Here is an 18,108-nt window from a genome sequence, read left to right on the forward strand (position 1 = left end):
AAAGTCCATTTCCATTTCAGAATTTAATAATCGTATTAAAAATCCTGAACTGGCACCTAAAGAGTTCCAAATTTGCTTAGTTTTCAAGTATGTCATAAAATAAATTTGGAGGCTTCTATGTTCTCTTTTTTTTTCCTACAGATTGTTAAGTCTTTGTTTTCATACCCTACCATTCAAGTTCACACTTCATCTGATCGTGGTAGTGGTTGAACGACAGTGTCACCCTTCAAATGACATGTGTCGCATAAAGGCACCAGGGCCACTTAATACTTTAACTAGTGAGATGTGTTTCTATAACGTACTACATGATAGCACCAGATGAAGCATCTGTTGCACAAGTGGTTGCTGAGATGCTGCATAGTACTTGATCAGCTAGGACAAGCGTGCATTCGGTAGACGGTGTTGAGCAGATTTGTTGTCACTGTTGAGAACAAGAAAGGGGTTGCTTAAGCCACTTGCCAAAGGACCCCAATTGTTTGGTCAGATGTCCATGTCAGATGCACAGCAGGTTGTGCACTAAGGACTCCCATTAACTGGTGAATGTCAACATCAACGGAATCAGATCCTCTGACTTTCACTTGAACAGGTACGGCATGCCTTTCATGTATCATTATTATTATTATTATGGATGAATATATCTGATGAGAAATTGGGACGGTCAATAAAGCTTATGCTCTGGTGACTTTTGAATTCCATTTGTTTATTTGAACTCCGGTTGCTATTTTGTTGCTTGTGACGATGAAACGCGTCATAATATTTGCCAAAAAGAAGGGAACATGTTCAGGTGTGATTTTTAGGCCGAGGAAAAGGTTTTCATGCTATCTTGATTTGCTTTGGCGGACTAGATCTAGTGCAACCTGACTGCACCAGTTTAGACTGAGACGTTGTCAGATGTTTCAACTGCAACCATACGTCTGTGCAGGTTTAGCTAACGCTTTGGGGACCATTTGTGCCATACGTAGCTTGCCAAATGCCATGATGGAAGTGGGCTCTACTGGACCAATTTTGTACGTGTCTCATGTCTAATATAGATCTGTCTGTAATCAATGCTAATGTATTTGTAATATAGATCTAGTGTTTGTGGTTGATACTCCAAACATGGTGAAAGTAGTGGAAGGCTTTCCTTGCAAAATATAGAGTAACTAGAGACATTAGATCTGATATGGACGGTAATGATTTAATATGTACACCATCCATCACAAAATGGTTGCCGTACCTGCTGTCTACCTTAGCAGAAAAGGTAGTAGATAAGAGATGAGTCATGAACCATGATAGCTACAGCGTGTGGTCTCCCGACCCTTCTTTTGATCACTGCACAAATGTATTGGAGGCACCCAGAAATAATAATTCCGGATCGACAACGCAGACAGTGAGCAACAGGAGAGTAGGCTAGTGATATTATTGCTTCTGGAACCCTAGCCTCTTTTTGCAGCAAACTGATTCATTCACTCTTTTTTGACCGAACTTTCTACGAGAGACATGCTTGCACAATTCCTCTTCCCTGCCGGCCAATCTTTCTTTCTTTTCTGCAACATGAGCAGTTCATTCCACTACCTCTGGCCGGTAGCTTTCGTGTATGATGACTTCAAATAGTTTATCCTTAGAAATTTCAGTCTCCTGCTTGTGATCCAAGAGTCTCTCAAATAGTTTATCGCGTTAGAAATAGTTTGGAATGAATCTCTTTTGGCGTTTTCTCAGACATGCCATTTTTCTAATCTCGATTTTACAATTTCTCAAGGACATCTGGAAGATTTGTTTTTTTTCTTGAATTTTTAAATAGTTTTTATTTAAATGAATAAAGTGGGAGGATGCATATTCTAATCTTCTAAAAAGTGTGATGTTGCTGAATTGGCAGTCAGCTGTTTGTCTTTTGAGTTTTGCATATATAATTTTGAGTTTGGCTCATATATAGCTAGCAGCCTGTGGCTGTGTGTTCACTGTATCTACAACAATGCATGTGGCTATTGGATGCAGGAGAGCTCTGTGATAAAACTAATTATATATACAGGGTGTATGTTTTGAATAATTTTGGTCATGTATTACGTTTTCTAAACATATTGAAAATACAAATTTGTTTCCCAATGTACATATATATAATTCAGAAACATCTGTGATATATATGACCGGACTGCATGCAGCAACAATGCTTTTTTGCAGGCTGCTTGAAATTTTACTTATTCATGTGTAGTTTTCCCAATAAAACTCAATGAGAGACGAGAAAGAAAAAAAAGTCCCCTCAGGTGCTGATGATGCATGTGAGTGGAATGACAAATAATGGTTCTCGCATTGCAATCCATTACAGCTAGCAGGAAATTAACAAACATGGATGAGGCGAAGGCGTGCTCCACTGTCTGGTCCTGGTCTGGTCTGATCTGAGGCGAAGAATAATTGAACAAGAAGCAGCCACAGCCAGGGCTTTCGGCAGAAAGATTTTTGCCTACAGTGGTGGCTTCCCCATGCATGCATGTGTTGTTTGGCTTAATTGGAACCATTTTCGGATAAAAGTGTTGTACAATCAATCTTCCCATATAATTGATGTGCAATTAAACTATCAAGGATTACAGAATAGTTTGTATTTATTAGAGAAAATCTTCTTGGTCAAACATAAGCTCTATATACATAGAAATCATATATATATATATATATATATATATATATATATATATATATATATATATATATATATATATATATATATATATATATATATATATATATATATATATATATATATATATATATATATATATATATATATATATATATATATATATATATATATATATATATATATATATATATATATATAGGGAAGAGGTAATGGAAGCCCTGGGCTTCCGTTAGTGGGGGAAGCCCCAGCCAGGTCGCGGTCGGCCCACTGGCCGCTAGCTTGCGTCAGCCATGCATATGATAGCCACGAATCTCGGATGAGACGCGACATGCGATATACGCACGCATAAATATATGTAGTAATGTGCGTAAATCATGCATAGAAGGAATCTTTTTTGCCACGAATCACGGGAACGAATATTACCATGTGCACACCGTTTACGACTGCATAACGCTGTGTAACATGATAGCGTAAAACATGAACCAAAACAGCGTAAATGAGTACGAAATTTAGCGTATATCGTATATCTGTTTCGTAACCGTAAATGGGTCCCGAAATTACGGCATAATAATCGCGTGCGTCCGATCGTACGCGGGTTTTGGCTCAAATATATTTTAGCGTAAAATGTGAGCTAAAACAGCGTAAATGAGTACACAATTTAGCGTAAATCGTATGCCTGTTTCGTAGGTAATTTACGGCGCGAAAATCATGCGCCACCGGTCATGCGCGGGTTCTGGCTCGGACGGATTTAAGCGTAAATCGTGAACCAAAACAACGTAAATGAGTATGAATTTTAGCGTAAATCGTCCATCTGTTTCATAATAACGAATGTAGACCGAATGTATCTCTCAGCGCATGAGGTTATCATAAAACACATCAAGAAATTTCGTAAATTGGTGTAAGATACAACAAGAAGTGATCTGAGGTAATTGTAGCGTAAAATGCAAGCTAACCATCTACATGAGAACTGTTTCAGATTTTACAATATGATATAAGAGATAATTATTCCTGTTCATGTTGCCCTTATATTTTGTGTAGAGTTCCTTCAAGTCCGTTTTCTCAGAATCTGACCCTCTATATTTAGCTTCAAATTCTTCAATGTCAGCCTCCGTGACCTGGGAATAAAGATTAAATTAAGTACCATTATATATAAAAATATACAACCTGTCCCCAAAATAATGTCACTCTGGCTATACATCTGAATAAGCCAAAAGGGTATTCTTTTAGAGACAGAGCAACAGAGGTAGTTTTATGCCACAACAGAGTTCTCGCTACTGTATTTTCCTAAAAATATCATTGTAAATTAATAGAAAACATTAGCCTACAATTAATATAGAAGCAACCATACTTTATTGTACATTGTTCTAAAGTACTCCTGAAGTTGTTCAATTCTCTATTTTCTTTTCTTCTTTTCTGTTATTAGTTGAAGGCACACTTGCACACCCTTACTTGCATCACTTCATTACATAACTGATGAGCCAGTTTGCTCGATGCCCTTCAGGACAAGTCTGTTAATCCCTGGACAAAAAAATCAAGAATGATGATGGTATTGAGCTGATGATACCTGCACAAAATCCTGATTTGGTTCCAAACATCGTTTATCCATGGATCAAAAGTAAAGAAGTTGACATTAGAGTTAGTATGTTTCACATATTTATCTTTATCCCATCCTTTAAAATAAAATCTAACGTTTTTCCCAATAGATGTCACTGCTCAAAGTCGCCAACTCCAATTCTTAGAAATTGATTGAACATTAAAAAAAATATACAACAGTGGCTATCCATCGGCACACCACTGAACAAAACAACATGTAAACTGCAAACGGTACACTAATGCACAATATAAGGAAACATTGGGAGCCGATTATACCTCTTCCAAGCCCAAACAAAGCAGTTGTAGCAATGCCACATTTCACATAAGGATTATGCAACAGATCCAAAAAACGTTCCTGAACCATAGGTAGACTGATCAGAGGGGCCCTTCACGCCAATATTAAACATCACTCTGTTATTCCAGAAAATCAGATCACGATATGAATGTCTCGTGGTAACTCACCGTGGCCGACATGGATACCGAGCGAGTGCAGGATGTGGGACGCATGCGAGCCGCAGCAAAGCGCGACGATCGTCCACGCGACTCGGCCCCGGCTCCGCAGTAGGAGTTCCTCCTTCCTGGCCGCCATCTCCCTCCACTTGCGCGCGCTCTCCCTAGCCCCGCGACCGCTCCGCCTCGGCGCGCCGTGGCGGGGAACCCGCACTCCGTGAGCCTGGCCGCAAGCTCCTCCCCCGCGCCCGGCGGCGCCGGTGCCCTCAAGCGCACCGCGGCAGACTCAGCGAGGAGGTTGACCGCCGCCATCTCCACCCGCTGGAACAACAGCCGTGCAGTCGCGCTGGAGAGTGGGTCCGCACGGAGCAGGGGCAGTCTGGAGATGTAGCACCGGCGCTGCGAGGAAGATGAAGATGGGGGAAGAAGAAACTGGCGGCGGCTACGTGCCTTTGGGAGATAAAGATGGGAGCAGTTAGGGTAAAGAAATGCGTGGGTAAAATGGGCCATCAAATAAAAGTTCTCGTAGGCCCAGAAAGCTAAATCGTGCACAAACTATATTTGTATAAATGGCAACACACATCATCATAACTCATATGTTAATTTGGCGTAAGCAGTCGGGGACAGTAAACCAAAAATGGTCTGGTGCGGTCGCACACCTTGTTGGTCGGCCCGGTCGGTAGGTGGCAGGGGCTCCATGCATTGCTGGAAGCCCAGGGCTCCTAATACTATATATATATATATAGTTTATGTATTAGGAGCCCTGGGCTCTCTTTAGTTGTAGAAAGCCCTGACCGCTTACTCGTCAGTCGTCATCCAATATTCGTGCGCGCGATTTCTGGCATGCAAAGATTCCATTTATGCATGAGTTATGCTCATTTGTACACATATTTATGGTTGTGTAATTGCATGTTGCGTGCAAGCCGGAAAACGTGGTTATCCTTTGCATAAATGGCGCAGGCTGGCGTCCAGTGGGCCGAACGCGACCCGTTCGGTCTCCCTGGCTAGGGCTTCGCCCACTAACGGAAGCCCAGGGCTTCCATTACCTCTTCCCTATATATATATATATAATGGAAGTCCTGGGCTTCCATTAGTACCAGGAAGCCCCAGTCAGGTATAGCCACGTTCCGTACCAGCGTGCGTCCCATCGGGCACGGGTTCTGACTTGGACAGATTTTAGCGTAAAACGTGAACAAAAACAGCGTAAATGATTACGAATTTTAGCGTAAATCGTATATCTGTTTTGAAACGGCGAATGCGGTCTGAAAATTACGGCGTAAAAATCTCGCGCGTCCCATCGTGATCGGGTTCTGACTCAGACAGATTTTAGCGTAAAACATGAACCAAAATAGCGGAAATGAGTACGAAATTTAGCGTAAATCGTATATCTGTTTCGTAACCGCAAATGGGTCCCGAAATTACGGCGTAATAATCGCGTGCGTCCGATCGTGCGCGGGTTTTGGCTCAAATAGATTTTAGCGTAAAACGTGAGCTAAAACAGCGTAAATGAGTACATAATTTAGCGTAAATCGTATACCTGTTTCGTAACAGCAAATGAGGCCTGAATTACGGCGTGAAAATCGCGTGCGGCCGATTGAGCGCGGGTTCTGGCTCGAATGGATTTCAGCGTAAATCGTGAACCAAAACAACGTAAATGAGTATGAATTTTAGCGTAAATCGTCCATCTGTTTCATAATAACGAATGTAGACCGAATGTATCTCTCAGCGCATGAGGTTGTCATAAAACGCATCAAGAAATTTCGTAAATTGGTGTAAGATACAACAAGTGATCTGAGGTAATTGTAGCGTAAAATACAAGCTAACCATCTACAGGAGAACTGTTTTAGATTTTGCAATAAGATATAAGAGATAATTATTCCTGTACTCAACTATGATAATATCGTATTTACATTTTAGCTGTTGGTACATACACACAAAACTCTGTTTTACCATAACACCACTGTAGCAAAAAAACGTCACATTGACCAGAGCTAGACTCACATGTAGAACTGCTTTCTGATTTCCCTCCAAACCACGTGAAAACAACCTTCACAAAGTAAAAAAACTGAAGTGAAATATGCCAATAACTTTACAAATGGGAAGTTAAGATGTATGATGCCATAATCATGAGGACCTCTTGGAGGAGTTTTTCTTCAGGAACTATTTTACTTAGGCAATCAAGAATATCTTGATTCTCATCTGTAGAAACAGAAGCAGAAATCCATGGAAGAAATTTTGCCATCATGTTTACAGGGATGCTACATAAGAACTGCCATACTAAATTTGCTTGCTCTTCGTGTGAAAACTTCTTGATGAGTAACGGGAAGACCTACAAAGTTTTCAGAAGATTAGACAACACCATTATATGCCCCGTGTTCCAGCTACTAGCACTAATGCAAATTGTGAAGTTACTATAGCTTCATAATGTCTAGTCTCTTGCTCAGGAAAAAAATGTATGGGAGTAAACTATACAACTATGTATGCATTTTTGTCTCAAAGGTGATCATGTGTCATGCATCAAAAGAGAGGAACCAGATTGCATAAATACTATTATTATATATGTCATACAACCACTTGATATAGAAACCGAAGGTCTGCTGTTATATTTCAATATTTCATCAAATTACATACAAAATGGCAAGACAAAGTAGGAAGGGAAACAAAATGTGCACATGTGAAATGCTATCTAGTAGAAGCAAACAAGGTAATGCAATAAAACATGCTTTAGTGGCTTATCAAATAACTGAATTTATCCCTCATGTCCCAGCAATCATTCTTATTGGTTCTGGCATACATTAGATAATGGTCACAAGTTCAGTACTCGGACAATGGAATAAGAAAGGAACCACTGGATATATATTTATGGCCTATTGTACTGGTCAAGGATATAAGCTAAGCCATGACTCTTTCAAAGCATCTGACACCTCACACAAACGTTGTTTGGCTGCACTTACTGCAACTGCGACTGCAATTTTCTTCTCTCTAAAAGTACTGTAGCAATAGCTGCAACGAACGGGGTGAAATGGAAAAACTGAAAAAAGATCCATTTAGTCACGAACATTGCTTAAAGGTACTTCTATAATAAAAGGAAACATAACATATTATAGAGGCAACATCCACCTCGTAGTAAACATGGATACAATCAGAAGTTCATATATTTCAAGAACAAATAGTGGATGGATGGAAAGGCAATGCTTTATAAAAGATTAAAAAACAAGGAGACCAAGCTATGTAACTCCGCAAGGCAGTGAGTTTACAAAAATAGAGTGCTTGCGTAGTGCATAAAAAGTGATCCATGAGGTACCTGTAACCCGAACCATCGTCACATATCCATGAAGAGCTTGTGATATCGCCATTGCAACCAATTATACCAAGAGTTGCTCACAGAACGACCTAAATAAAAAATGCACAGATTTCAATCATAAATCCATCGATACTTTAACTAGGGATTCAAATATTATAGACACACAGTCACTCCTCAGATATATTGATATCCTCTCTAACAAAAATGTATGGACAAACTATAGAAGATAAATAAGCGACTAAGCTAAGGTTGATCCTATGAATTTTAAGAATCTGGACAGAAAAAATTCTAGTGTTCTAGTTCTAATCCAAATGAGCTAATATGTTTTATAGAGATTTCATGATACCAATATAATGGACAGTGATGAAAATGAAAGCCAAATGGTAAGAACAATGAACATGGTATATGGCTGAACATCATGATACAACAGAAGAAACATTATGTTCAAGAATCGATCAAATTAAACCAAAATGGATATCCTAATAAACGAATGGATTAAGATGTGTTCTCACAAAACTAGATTGCGCTAGAAACAGTGAACTATTTTGAGATAATAACTACCAAATCGGTAACTCTTCCATCAAGAGGGTGGGCCGGTGATTCGAGGTGTTGATTAAGATGTGTTCTCACTTTTAACCATCATGGACAGTAATCAGCAGCTAGCGACCCCAGCCATCACGCATGTGGACGGATGGAGTTGCCCCATCAGTTTCGTTGAAGAGCTCCGGTCCGGTCCCCGTTCTTCTCCACCTCACACCGCCGCATCTCGCGCTCCATCTACAGCTGCTGCTCCACGCGCTTCAGCCGCCATGTCGCCCCCCGCTGGTGTGCCGCCCCTCCTCCAGCTCGCGGCAGCACTAGGCGAGCTCCGCCAGCGCCTGTCCCTACACGATCGCCATACCCAGAGGTGGCGAGGGCACGACATCACCAACACCACTGGGGGCGGCGGGCTCGGAAGCCCGTACATCGCGTTGGTCGCGGCAAGCTCCATCGAGGGCCAATATTCTGCTGTGAGATCCGATAGCAGCGGCTGCACTGAGCTGGGTGGATCTGGATCTGGGCGGGGTTGTGGTTTGGATCAGGGAGTGGCCGGCTCGGCGGCGGCGGCGTGGGTGGAGGCAAAGCCGATGAGGCGGTCGGTGCCATGGTCGCCCACATCTGCATCCATGCTCATGTCTCGTGCAACCGCCGACGCTGAAACCCTAGTTATCTCGCACACAGCAGCCATTGGGAAAGGTTGGATAGAGTAGACGGTTTTATATGATGATGTTATGACGAAATAAGCATAAACTTATGTACAACAAAGTGTAAAAGGTTTACTGACAATATTGGATGACGACTGACGAGTAAGCGGTCAGGGCTTTCTACAACTAAAGAGAGACCAGGGCTCCTAATACATAAACTATATATATATATATATATATATATATATATATATATATATATATATATATATAGTATATCGGCCATATATATAGTCATGTCATCTCCGTTAATAAAAATAATAATTGCCTCATGAATTATGTGATAGTGTTTTCTGCTATGCTCTAATGCAACAACTGATGTACAAATAATTCTTGCCCTTGTTCAGCTATCAGTATACCCTTGATCTCCTTTACGTAAGTGCTAATGGAAAATCAAGTATCAAATTAGTACATGATTTTTGTTTAGCAATCATTTTCCACATAGAATAATTCTGCAAGAGCTACCTATCGAACTTCACATACATGTATATTTGCACATTATAACTTCCAAGCATGCATGCCATGCCAAGCATTAATTAGGATTTCAGATGCTCACAATTAAATACGGGATCACATGCATGGTCCCACCGGTCTCTCATGGCATCTTATATATTACGTATATATGCTGATGTGAATATGTGATACCATGACACAATCATGCACCAGCGTATATTGTGGGTTGAGTACACACATGTCAGCCTGGTGATGGGTATCTGTATGAACACGACTATTTCTAAATTAAATGTATTCATCATGCAAGTGGTCCTTGTTTCCTGTTGATGTACGACTATAATAAATACATATGTAAAAAAACTAATTTAAAATATATTAGGAATATGGTTATGCGGGTGGATTTAGAGGGTGGTAAAAAACATGGGATCTAAAGGAACCATTGAAGACAGTCTGATGCAGTCTTTCACAATTGTATCACGAAGACAGTCTGATGCAGTCTTTCACAATTGTATCACCATACTGTGGTTTTATAATAAGCTAAGTAAACACAAAACTCTGTTTAGAAAAAAGAAATCATAAGTGTTGACATAAAAATTGGTACACTATAACTAAGGGCGTGTTTGTTTATGATTATAATCTGCCCAGATTAAATAATCTAACAAATTTTAAACTAAATGTTAGTTTAAAATTTGTTGAATTATCTAATCTAGATATATTATAATCTCAAACAAACATCCTAGGCCTGCTAATGGCAAAAAATCCAATCAACTCCCACCCATACCCAAATCTAATTACTTTGATATCCATCCCACACCCAACCAAAAATACTAGAAGGAAGTTAAACCTAACCCATCCAATAACATTATTGATCCCAAACCAACCCGTAATTGGGTGGAAACCCATGAAAAACCCGTGGGTTTAGCTTATTGTCTCACATCAAGCCAACTACATACACTGATACACAGTGATAATTTTATAGATAATTTCAGTGACATACAAAAACATAGTTGCATACACAGTGATAAATTTAGTCAATGAACATTTAGATCTCGAGAGAATAACAAAAAACATCTGTTAAAGATCCTTAATCCATCTATGTTTAAAAGAAAAATAAACAAAGTTAACAATTCAATTAACAAGGAGATACATAAAAAAAGCCTTTGCTAAATGTGAAGTAGAAGACTTAGGGTAAAATAACTGAATGGCATGTGGTGGTGCTGTGGCCTAATTATCATGTGTTCAGCCTGTATTAGCATTAGTAGTTGTACAGCCTGTAGAGAGCCGACAAGGCAGACACTACCGGAATTTCTCTCTTTGCCGAGTACCAAATACTTTGTCGAGTGTTTTTTTTTCGGGCACTCGACAAAGAAGCTCTTTGTCGAGTGCCACACAAAAAACTATCGGTAAAATAAAACACTCGGCGAAGAACCTCTTTGCCGAGTGTTTTTTTTGACACTCGACAAAGAGCTTCCTTGCCGAGTGTCACAAATATAACACTCGGCAAAGAGCTCTTTGCCGAGTGCTTTTTTCCAACACTAGGCAAAGACAATTTAAAAATCACATTGTAAAGCAGTAAATTAATTCAAATGAAAAAGTTTTCAACTACAAATTTGTATAACTCATCATGATGTACATTTTATATTTTGAACATTTCTTCATATAATAAACTAAAAATAAATTTATTCATAAAACCTATATCTCTCTCATAGTTTATGGAACTACGAGAGATATGTATAGAATTTGTGCATATTGTTAGAACTATCATGTGAGATGAACAAATGATCAAACAACCAAAATAAACTTTGTAGATCTTGAAAAGTTATAGAAGTTTATAGTTGACAACTTTTTCATTTGAAGTCATATTGTCAACGAAAACTATGTCTGAATTTAAAAAATTTAAAATTTGAATTTTGAAAACAACATCGAAAGAAAAAACCGCCAACATGAAAGTTGTAGGTATTGAAGAGTTATGAAACTTTGTAGTTGACAATGTTTTGGTTTGAAATCATCTTGTCATGCAAAACTATGTTTGAATTTTTCAAACTACCTCGGATGGAAAAACCACCAAAATAAAAGTTGTAGGTCTTGAAATGTAATGAAACTTTGTAATTGTCAACTTTTTTATTTGAAATCATCTTATCATTGAAAAATTCGTGTGAAGTTTTCAAATTTAAAATTCAAATTTTGTAAACGGTCTCAGATGTAGAAACTATTAAAATAGAATTTGTAGATCTCAAAAAGTTCTGCAACTTTATAGTTGGTCACATTTTCAAATAAAATGGTACTGATAAAATGGTATAGTATAGTGTGCTGTGTGTGACTAAAGAAATTAAAGACTTCTCTAAACCTGAAATAAAATGGTACTGATTAGGGTGGTAGTCTGATTGGTGAATACCCATGGAAACTCATACTTATACAAATTCATCTATAACCATGGATATCAATCATTTTGACCCGCAATATAAAATAAACCCACCCAATCCAACCCGTTAATAATTAAAACCATCACAACCCACCAAAACAAAACCATTTCTTAAACCCACTTAAAATACCCATTTACACTCACCCCATTTGCAGGCCTAAACATCCCCTAAGACTAAATCATCTAGATTATTACCGAGATTATTACGGACCGAATAATGCAGCAGTTAACCAACACTCTTTCACAACAAAGAATGACTAGGGGTCTGTTTGGTTGGGCTGTGACTGTGAAAAAAGCTACTGTGGGCTGTGAGCTGTGGAAAAAGCTGCTGTGGGCTGTGAGCTGTTAAAAAGCTAAAAATCGTTTGGTGGAAACCACTAAAAGCCGTTAAAAGTTCTTAAATATATGTTTTCACAGTTTCATCCAAAAGCCACTAAAAGCAGGTCCAAGGGTGCTTTCAGTTTTGCACTGCGAGAAAGTCAGCTTTTAGAAAAAACTGCTTTCTGCATCCAGCCCTTTGGTTTGGCTTTTGGCTTTTAGGGGGGCAAAAGCCAAAGCCAAAGCCAAAAGTCAAACCAAACACACCCTAGGTTTACTAGCAAACCACCAAATAATAATCAATCGTGGTTATGTGATGCGGAACGGGATAAATCAGCAAAGAAACTATCAAAACTCTCGTCCATGAGAAACCCGTGAGCAGGGCAAAGACATCGTTAGTTTCTCTAGGTCGGCTAGCAGGGTGGACCTATGTACGTCCGAGCGAGGGACTAGGCCTCCGCTGGTTTCTCTTTTGCAAGTAATATAATCTAATTTTTAACAATAAAGTTTCCTGCTCAGCATTACTTAGCCTCTATTTAGTTGGGCTGTGGCTATAAAAAAAACTGCTATGAGCTGTGAACTGTGAAAAAGTTATTGTATGATGTGAGCTATTAAAAAGCTAAAAAGCATTTGATGCAATCGACTAAAAGCCGCTTAAAGTTCATCCATATATAAAAACAAATTGTATCTATTTTGATTGTGTGTGTGAAGCAACTCAATAGGTCGTGCCCCTTGTATTCATATAAGGAGGGGTTGATCTTATTCCAAAAAAGTTCGAAAATCCTTTCAAAATACAACTTCCTTAAAAACGGTTTGGCCAGTTCTCCCTCTACCTGGTATATACGGGTCTACAGCATAAAACATTGTGGAAATAGTAATTAATTCATCCAGATGGATATTTAAATATATTAGATTTAATAGTTAGTTGACTAAAAAATTGCTACTAGAATTAGTTTGTTAACTATTACCTAATTTGCTAAAAACAGCTAATAGTTGAACTATTAGTTAGACTGTTTGAATGTCCTCAACGAATTTTAGCAGGTAACTATTAGATCTATTACATTTAAACACTCGCAAGAGAAAGCGATTCATATAATTTTTTTATTAGCTAGATGAGAGGAACGAACACAACGGTGCAATTTATTTATTTTTCATTCGAGGAAGTTGAAAAACTGCCAAATATAGCCTACTGTCCCTGAAAAGTTGTTTCCTTTGTCTAGGGTTTAAATATGATGATCCAAATATGTTTTCTAATCGTCTGATGGAAACACGGTGGCAGAGCTCATTATGAACTTTGGACAATTTTGGTTATCAACGTATGTTGTCCTATTTTTTTTAAGTAAAGCTTACGTACAATCAATAATCTTCAAAGACAAAAAAACTACTTATTGTTTATGGTCCTCTTAAGAATATCAGTAATGCCTTCTGTTTGCTGCCTTGAATTTATCTAAGGTCATGTCCTCACCTTCCTCCATCAAATGTGACCAATTTGCCAACAACCATGAATATTCTTTTGGTTCTAAAATTTGACCTGATAAATTCAATCCCCCGACAAGTTCAAATTAGCATCTTGTTAAAATAGATTAAGTGGATGTCCAAAAACCAATGACTTGACAACCACATGTATTATAGTGGCAAGGTTCAAGTAAACGTCAACATCACAAATTCATGCTTCTCAATAGAAAGCATTCAGCTGAAACTCAATACAAATCATCACTAACCAAAGTATAATTGTTTGTCATTTATCAGATACTTTTATCAACTTCATCACTTGGATTCATAATGGGTAACCTCCCATCATCCAAGTTGGCTCTGAACATATGAGAAAAAACTGAGTCGATTCAACACCTGCCCCATGAAAATTGGATTGTCTGGCCTCCAGAACTGTTTGGTTGGTTCATCTTGTGAATCTACAACACAAGTAGAAGAGATGATTTCGCAAGTTTCATAAACCGATTAGGACGGTTTTGGCAGACCAATAACAACTAAGTCTTTTTTGCATGGGCCTTCCCTTAATATGAAAATGATGATCGCCAACATTCTAGTCAGACGCTTGTTGACCCAACATGTCAACTTTACTATCCTCATGCCCTAGAATATGCTAACTCTAGTATTTTGGCAAAATATGTGATGATGATGTTAAGGCAGTTATCATATGCATTAGGTGATCCTCCAAAACATTGAAATATAGCAATGACTTGTTGTACCACCAGTAAAGAGTCATCAAAGGCTTGAACATGTTTCACCTTCATAGATTCAGTATTTCTAAACCAAACAAGAAAACTTCACATTTGGCTTGAATGATGGTGCAAAGGTGCCAGGAGCCTAGGGCGACGACGACCATGGATTCTCAGGCGTCAATGAATTCTGATGGCGATTAAGGAAGGTGAGCAGTGAGAACGAGATACTACATTTCTCCTATTATTCCTGATTTCTCTTTTGATGGATCGATCATGGATGAGTGCTTACCAATGTCTGAAATCTAGATGCCTTGTGATGCGCTTTTTTATTCACTAACCCACATCTGATGCTTTTGATTTACTAACCCATGAAGGAACGCTGACAAGCAAGTGTCAGGACTAATTGCTCCATCATCGGCGATCGGTGTGACCAACACCAACTCCAAGTCACCAGCCAACCACCAGACAACAACTCCAACTGCAGGTGCTGGTAGAGCCAAGGACAAGAAGACATGCCACCCTTCAAATGCAAGAGCGAAGGCGTTTACTCTAGATTCATCTACCACCAGTGGTGTCCTTGTATTAAAATCACTAGGGTTTGATTCTAAAGGTTGCAAACCCTCTTATATTTTTCTTTATTGATATTTGTACTTTACTTTGATATATTTTCTTATTGTTTTTTATAATTTATATAAGAAATTAGTTTTTATGTTAGTGTGTTCTATATCGTTCATATTCTATATTTCAATATGTGTTTGTAACTATTTGCATCAATGTTTGTATCGAGCATATTGTGTGTTTTAGTATGTGTATCTAATATAGTTTTTCCCAATGTAGTACTAAATTGTTATTTCAGTTATTTCACATCTTTATGTTGTTTATCTATGAAGATTAAATTTTATTTGTCTGTCACAAGGCTGGATTTGGGGGAGGCAAGCAAACTGAATCTGATAATAAATTGGGGCCAAAATCAGTGAATGATTCACATCCAATCCAAATTGATGGTGATGGTGATGAGATTGAATAAATGGATGTAGGGTCGAAGAGAAATCTTACATCTGCTGTCAAGAGAGTCAAGTTAAGTTAAGGCAAAGTGAAGGCCCAATCCAATTATTGTCATAAAAAGCTTGCCGGTAAAAGTACTCATGGAACAAAGCATCTTCATGATCATTTGAAGATATGTGTATTGCGGAAGATAAAGCTAGCCATAGGATAGAGCAAGACATTAGCACAATCATCTTTGAGGTTTAGTTCACAATATGGAGGGAAAGTATCTATGGAGAGCTACACTTTTAATCCTGAAGTTGTTAGAAAGGAGCTTGTTGCCATGATTACTTTGCACAAGTATCCTTTATGCATTGTTGAACATATTGGCTTCCGTCGGCTTGTGAGTGTGCTTTAGCCATTATTTAAGATGGTTACCAAAAACACTATTAGGTAATAATTGCATTACTTTGTAGTATTATTATATGTATCTGACTATTATTTGGCATTTGACTATTATTTGGCATTTGCATTGTTGTAAATTGTTGATGAAATTGTAGGAAGGACATTATGGATGCATATGTGCAAGAAAAGAAAAGAGCCTTAGACTACATGGATGCAAGCAAGTCAAGAGTTGCTATTACGACAAATGTGGACGTCTGACAACCAAAAAAGAGGATACATGTCTGTCACTCACACCATTTCATCGATGACTCTTGGAATTTGAGAAACATTATCATGAGGTGATTCTTGAACCATATTATGTTGATTTTAAAAATGAGCTTGATAGATACTTGGAGGATGATTTGGTTCATTTTTAGCAGAGAACTTTAAGATCTTAGATTGGTGGAAGGTGGCAGGGACTAGGGATGAAAACGGTCGGAAACAGTCGGTAAACACTAAAACCATTACCGTTTTCATATTTTTTATCGGAAACAAAATCGAAAACGGTAACTCCGGAAACGGAAACGATATCAGTATTTCGGAAACATCGGAAACGAAAGTTTGGTGCGGAAAATACACCGGTAACGGTCGGAATCTAAAATACAATCGGTAAATATATCAAACTTCATAATACAACAAAGTTGACAAAAGATCACAAAGACCACAAGTTCACAATTCATGATATAACAAGTTCACAATATAAAAAGTTCACAAGGATCACAAATTTATAATATAAAAAGTGTACAAAGATAACAAGTTCACAGTATAACAAGTTCATAAAGATCACAAGTTCATAGACTCAAAGTTCATAATTCACAATATCCACTCGATCTAGCTGACATGGCATGCTTACTTATGAAATATTTTTTCCTCACATAAAGAGTTTTTCACAACCTCACAGGAAAACCCTAAAACCTAGTGTGTGGAAAATACCAAATCCTTAATCTCAACTGTCTTCCAACACCATCTATCCAAAAAAAATCTAAAGGTGTCCAAAAATACAAAAATAAGTAATCCTTATCTAGAGACATATAGGCGATGCAAAAAATCACATGCTGGAAAATTCCAAAAAATTCCGGGACATAATTCCGAAAAATTCCGAGACACAATTCCGAAAAATTCCGAGACACAAATCCGGTAATTTCCGACAAAAACCGGTAACCGAAGGAAACGGTTGGTAAAACACCACGCCGATTCCGATAGAAAATTCCGAAAACCGATTCCGTTTTCGAAAAATACCGTTACCGATAAATCCGACCGAAAAATTTCGAAATCGGTTTCCGGAATACCGAAAAATTCCGAAACCGTTTTCATCCCTAGCAGGGACACATTATCCTATATTGAGAAAGATTGCCTATGACATATTTGTTATTCCAGTCAACACAGTTGCATCTGAATGTGTGTTTATCACTTGTAGGAGAATTCTCAGTAGACATTGTAGCAGACTAACTCCTGAGATTTTAGAGGCTTTAATGTGCTCACAAGACTGGATAAAAACAATGATAAAGGTATATATCTGTACAACTTGTTTCCATATTTCTGTTACAGTACATTGGAGAATTTCTATTACTGTTGAATGTGCAATATCCATTTTAATTGCTTTTAATTTTCTGTATATGATGCTAATGTTAGCAAGGAAAGCTTTTGGGATTGTCTTCAAGAGATACAAGGAGTTGAGGTGATCTCTTGTTCATATGTTACATCTAAAAATGCACATTTTAGAAAATTAAATCAATTTTTTTATGCTTTCAAACAGGGACTTATAACTGTGATAATGAGTTGGAACTTGGAATTTTGGGCACCGCCACAAGGGAGATTGGAAGATGTCAAGATGCTAGCTTGCTGCAAGGCTACAACAATGTGAAGTTGAGAGATACACGCTTGCTTGTTGCTATATTATGTACTTTTGATTGATTTATTAAACATGTCGTTGTTATTATACAAATTGTAACATACTAAGGTTACTTTGATGGACCATGTTTATACTTTCTGTGATACAAAACCTTTTGCATGTGTATGAAATTTTAGTAACACTAGCATACTAGTGGGGTGGTGGCACTCTAGCGGCTTGCCTACAAGGTGCTGGTTGCTAATACCTAGCTATC

General features: G+C 38.2%; 2 long non-coding RNA genes across 3 annotated transcripts; both read right to left on the minus strand.

The window, feature by feature from the left end:
• Positions 1 to 3,503: 3,503 nt before the first annotated feature.
• Positions 3,504 to 4,812, minus strand: LOC103650594 (uncharacterized). Of its 2 annotated transcripts, XR_564259.3 has the most exons (4): positions 4,667 to 4,812; positions 4,481 to 4,559; positions 4,061 to 4,129; positions 3,504 to 3,726 (listed from the first exon to the last, which is right to left on the minus strand). It is a non-coding gene; the product is annotated as an uncharacterized lncRNA (long non-coding RNA). The 2 variants fall into 2 exon arrangements; XR_002268415.2 differs by lacking the exon at positions 4,061 to 4,129 and having other exon boundaries at positions 3,508 to 3,726; positions 4,667 to 4,811.
• Positions 4,813 to 6,630: 1,818 nt separating this feature from the next.
• LOC103650595 (uncharacterized) lies at positions 6,631 to 8,052 on the minus strand. Its single transcript, XR_564260.2, has 3 exons — positions 7,959 to 8,052; positions 6,789 to 6,983; positions 6,631 to 6,701 (listed from the first exon to the last, which is right to left on the minus strand). It is a non-coding gene; the product is annotated as an uncharacterized lncRNA (long non-coding RNA).
• Positions 8,053 to 18,108: the final 10,056 nt, after the last annotated feature.

This window comes from Zea mays, chromosome 3 (genome assembly GCF_902167145.1).
Source record: "Zea mays cultivar B73 chromosome 3, Zm-B73-REFERENCE-NAM-5.0, whole genome shotgun sequence".
Taxonomy (NCBI): domain Eukaryota; kingdom Viridiplantae; phylum Streptophyta; class Magnoliopsida; order Poales; family Poaceae; genus Zea; species Zea mays.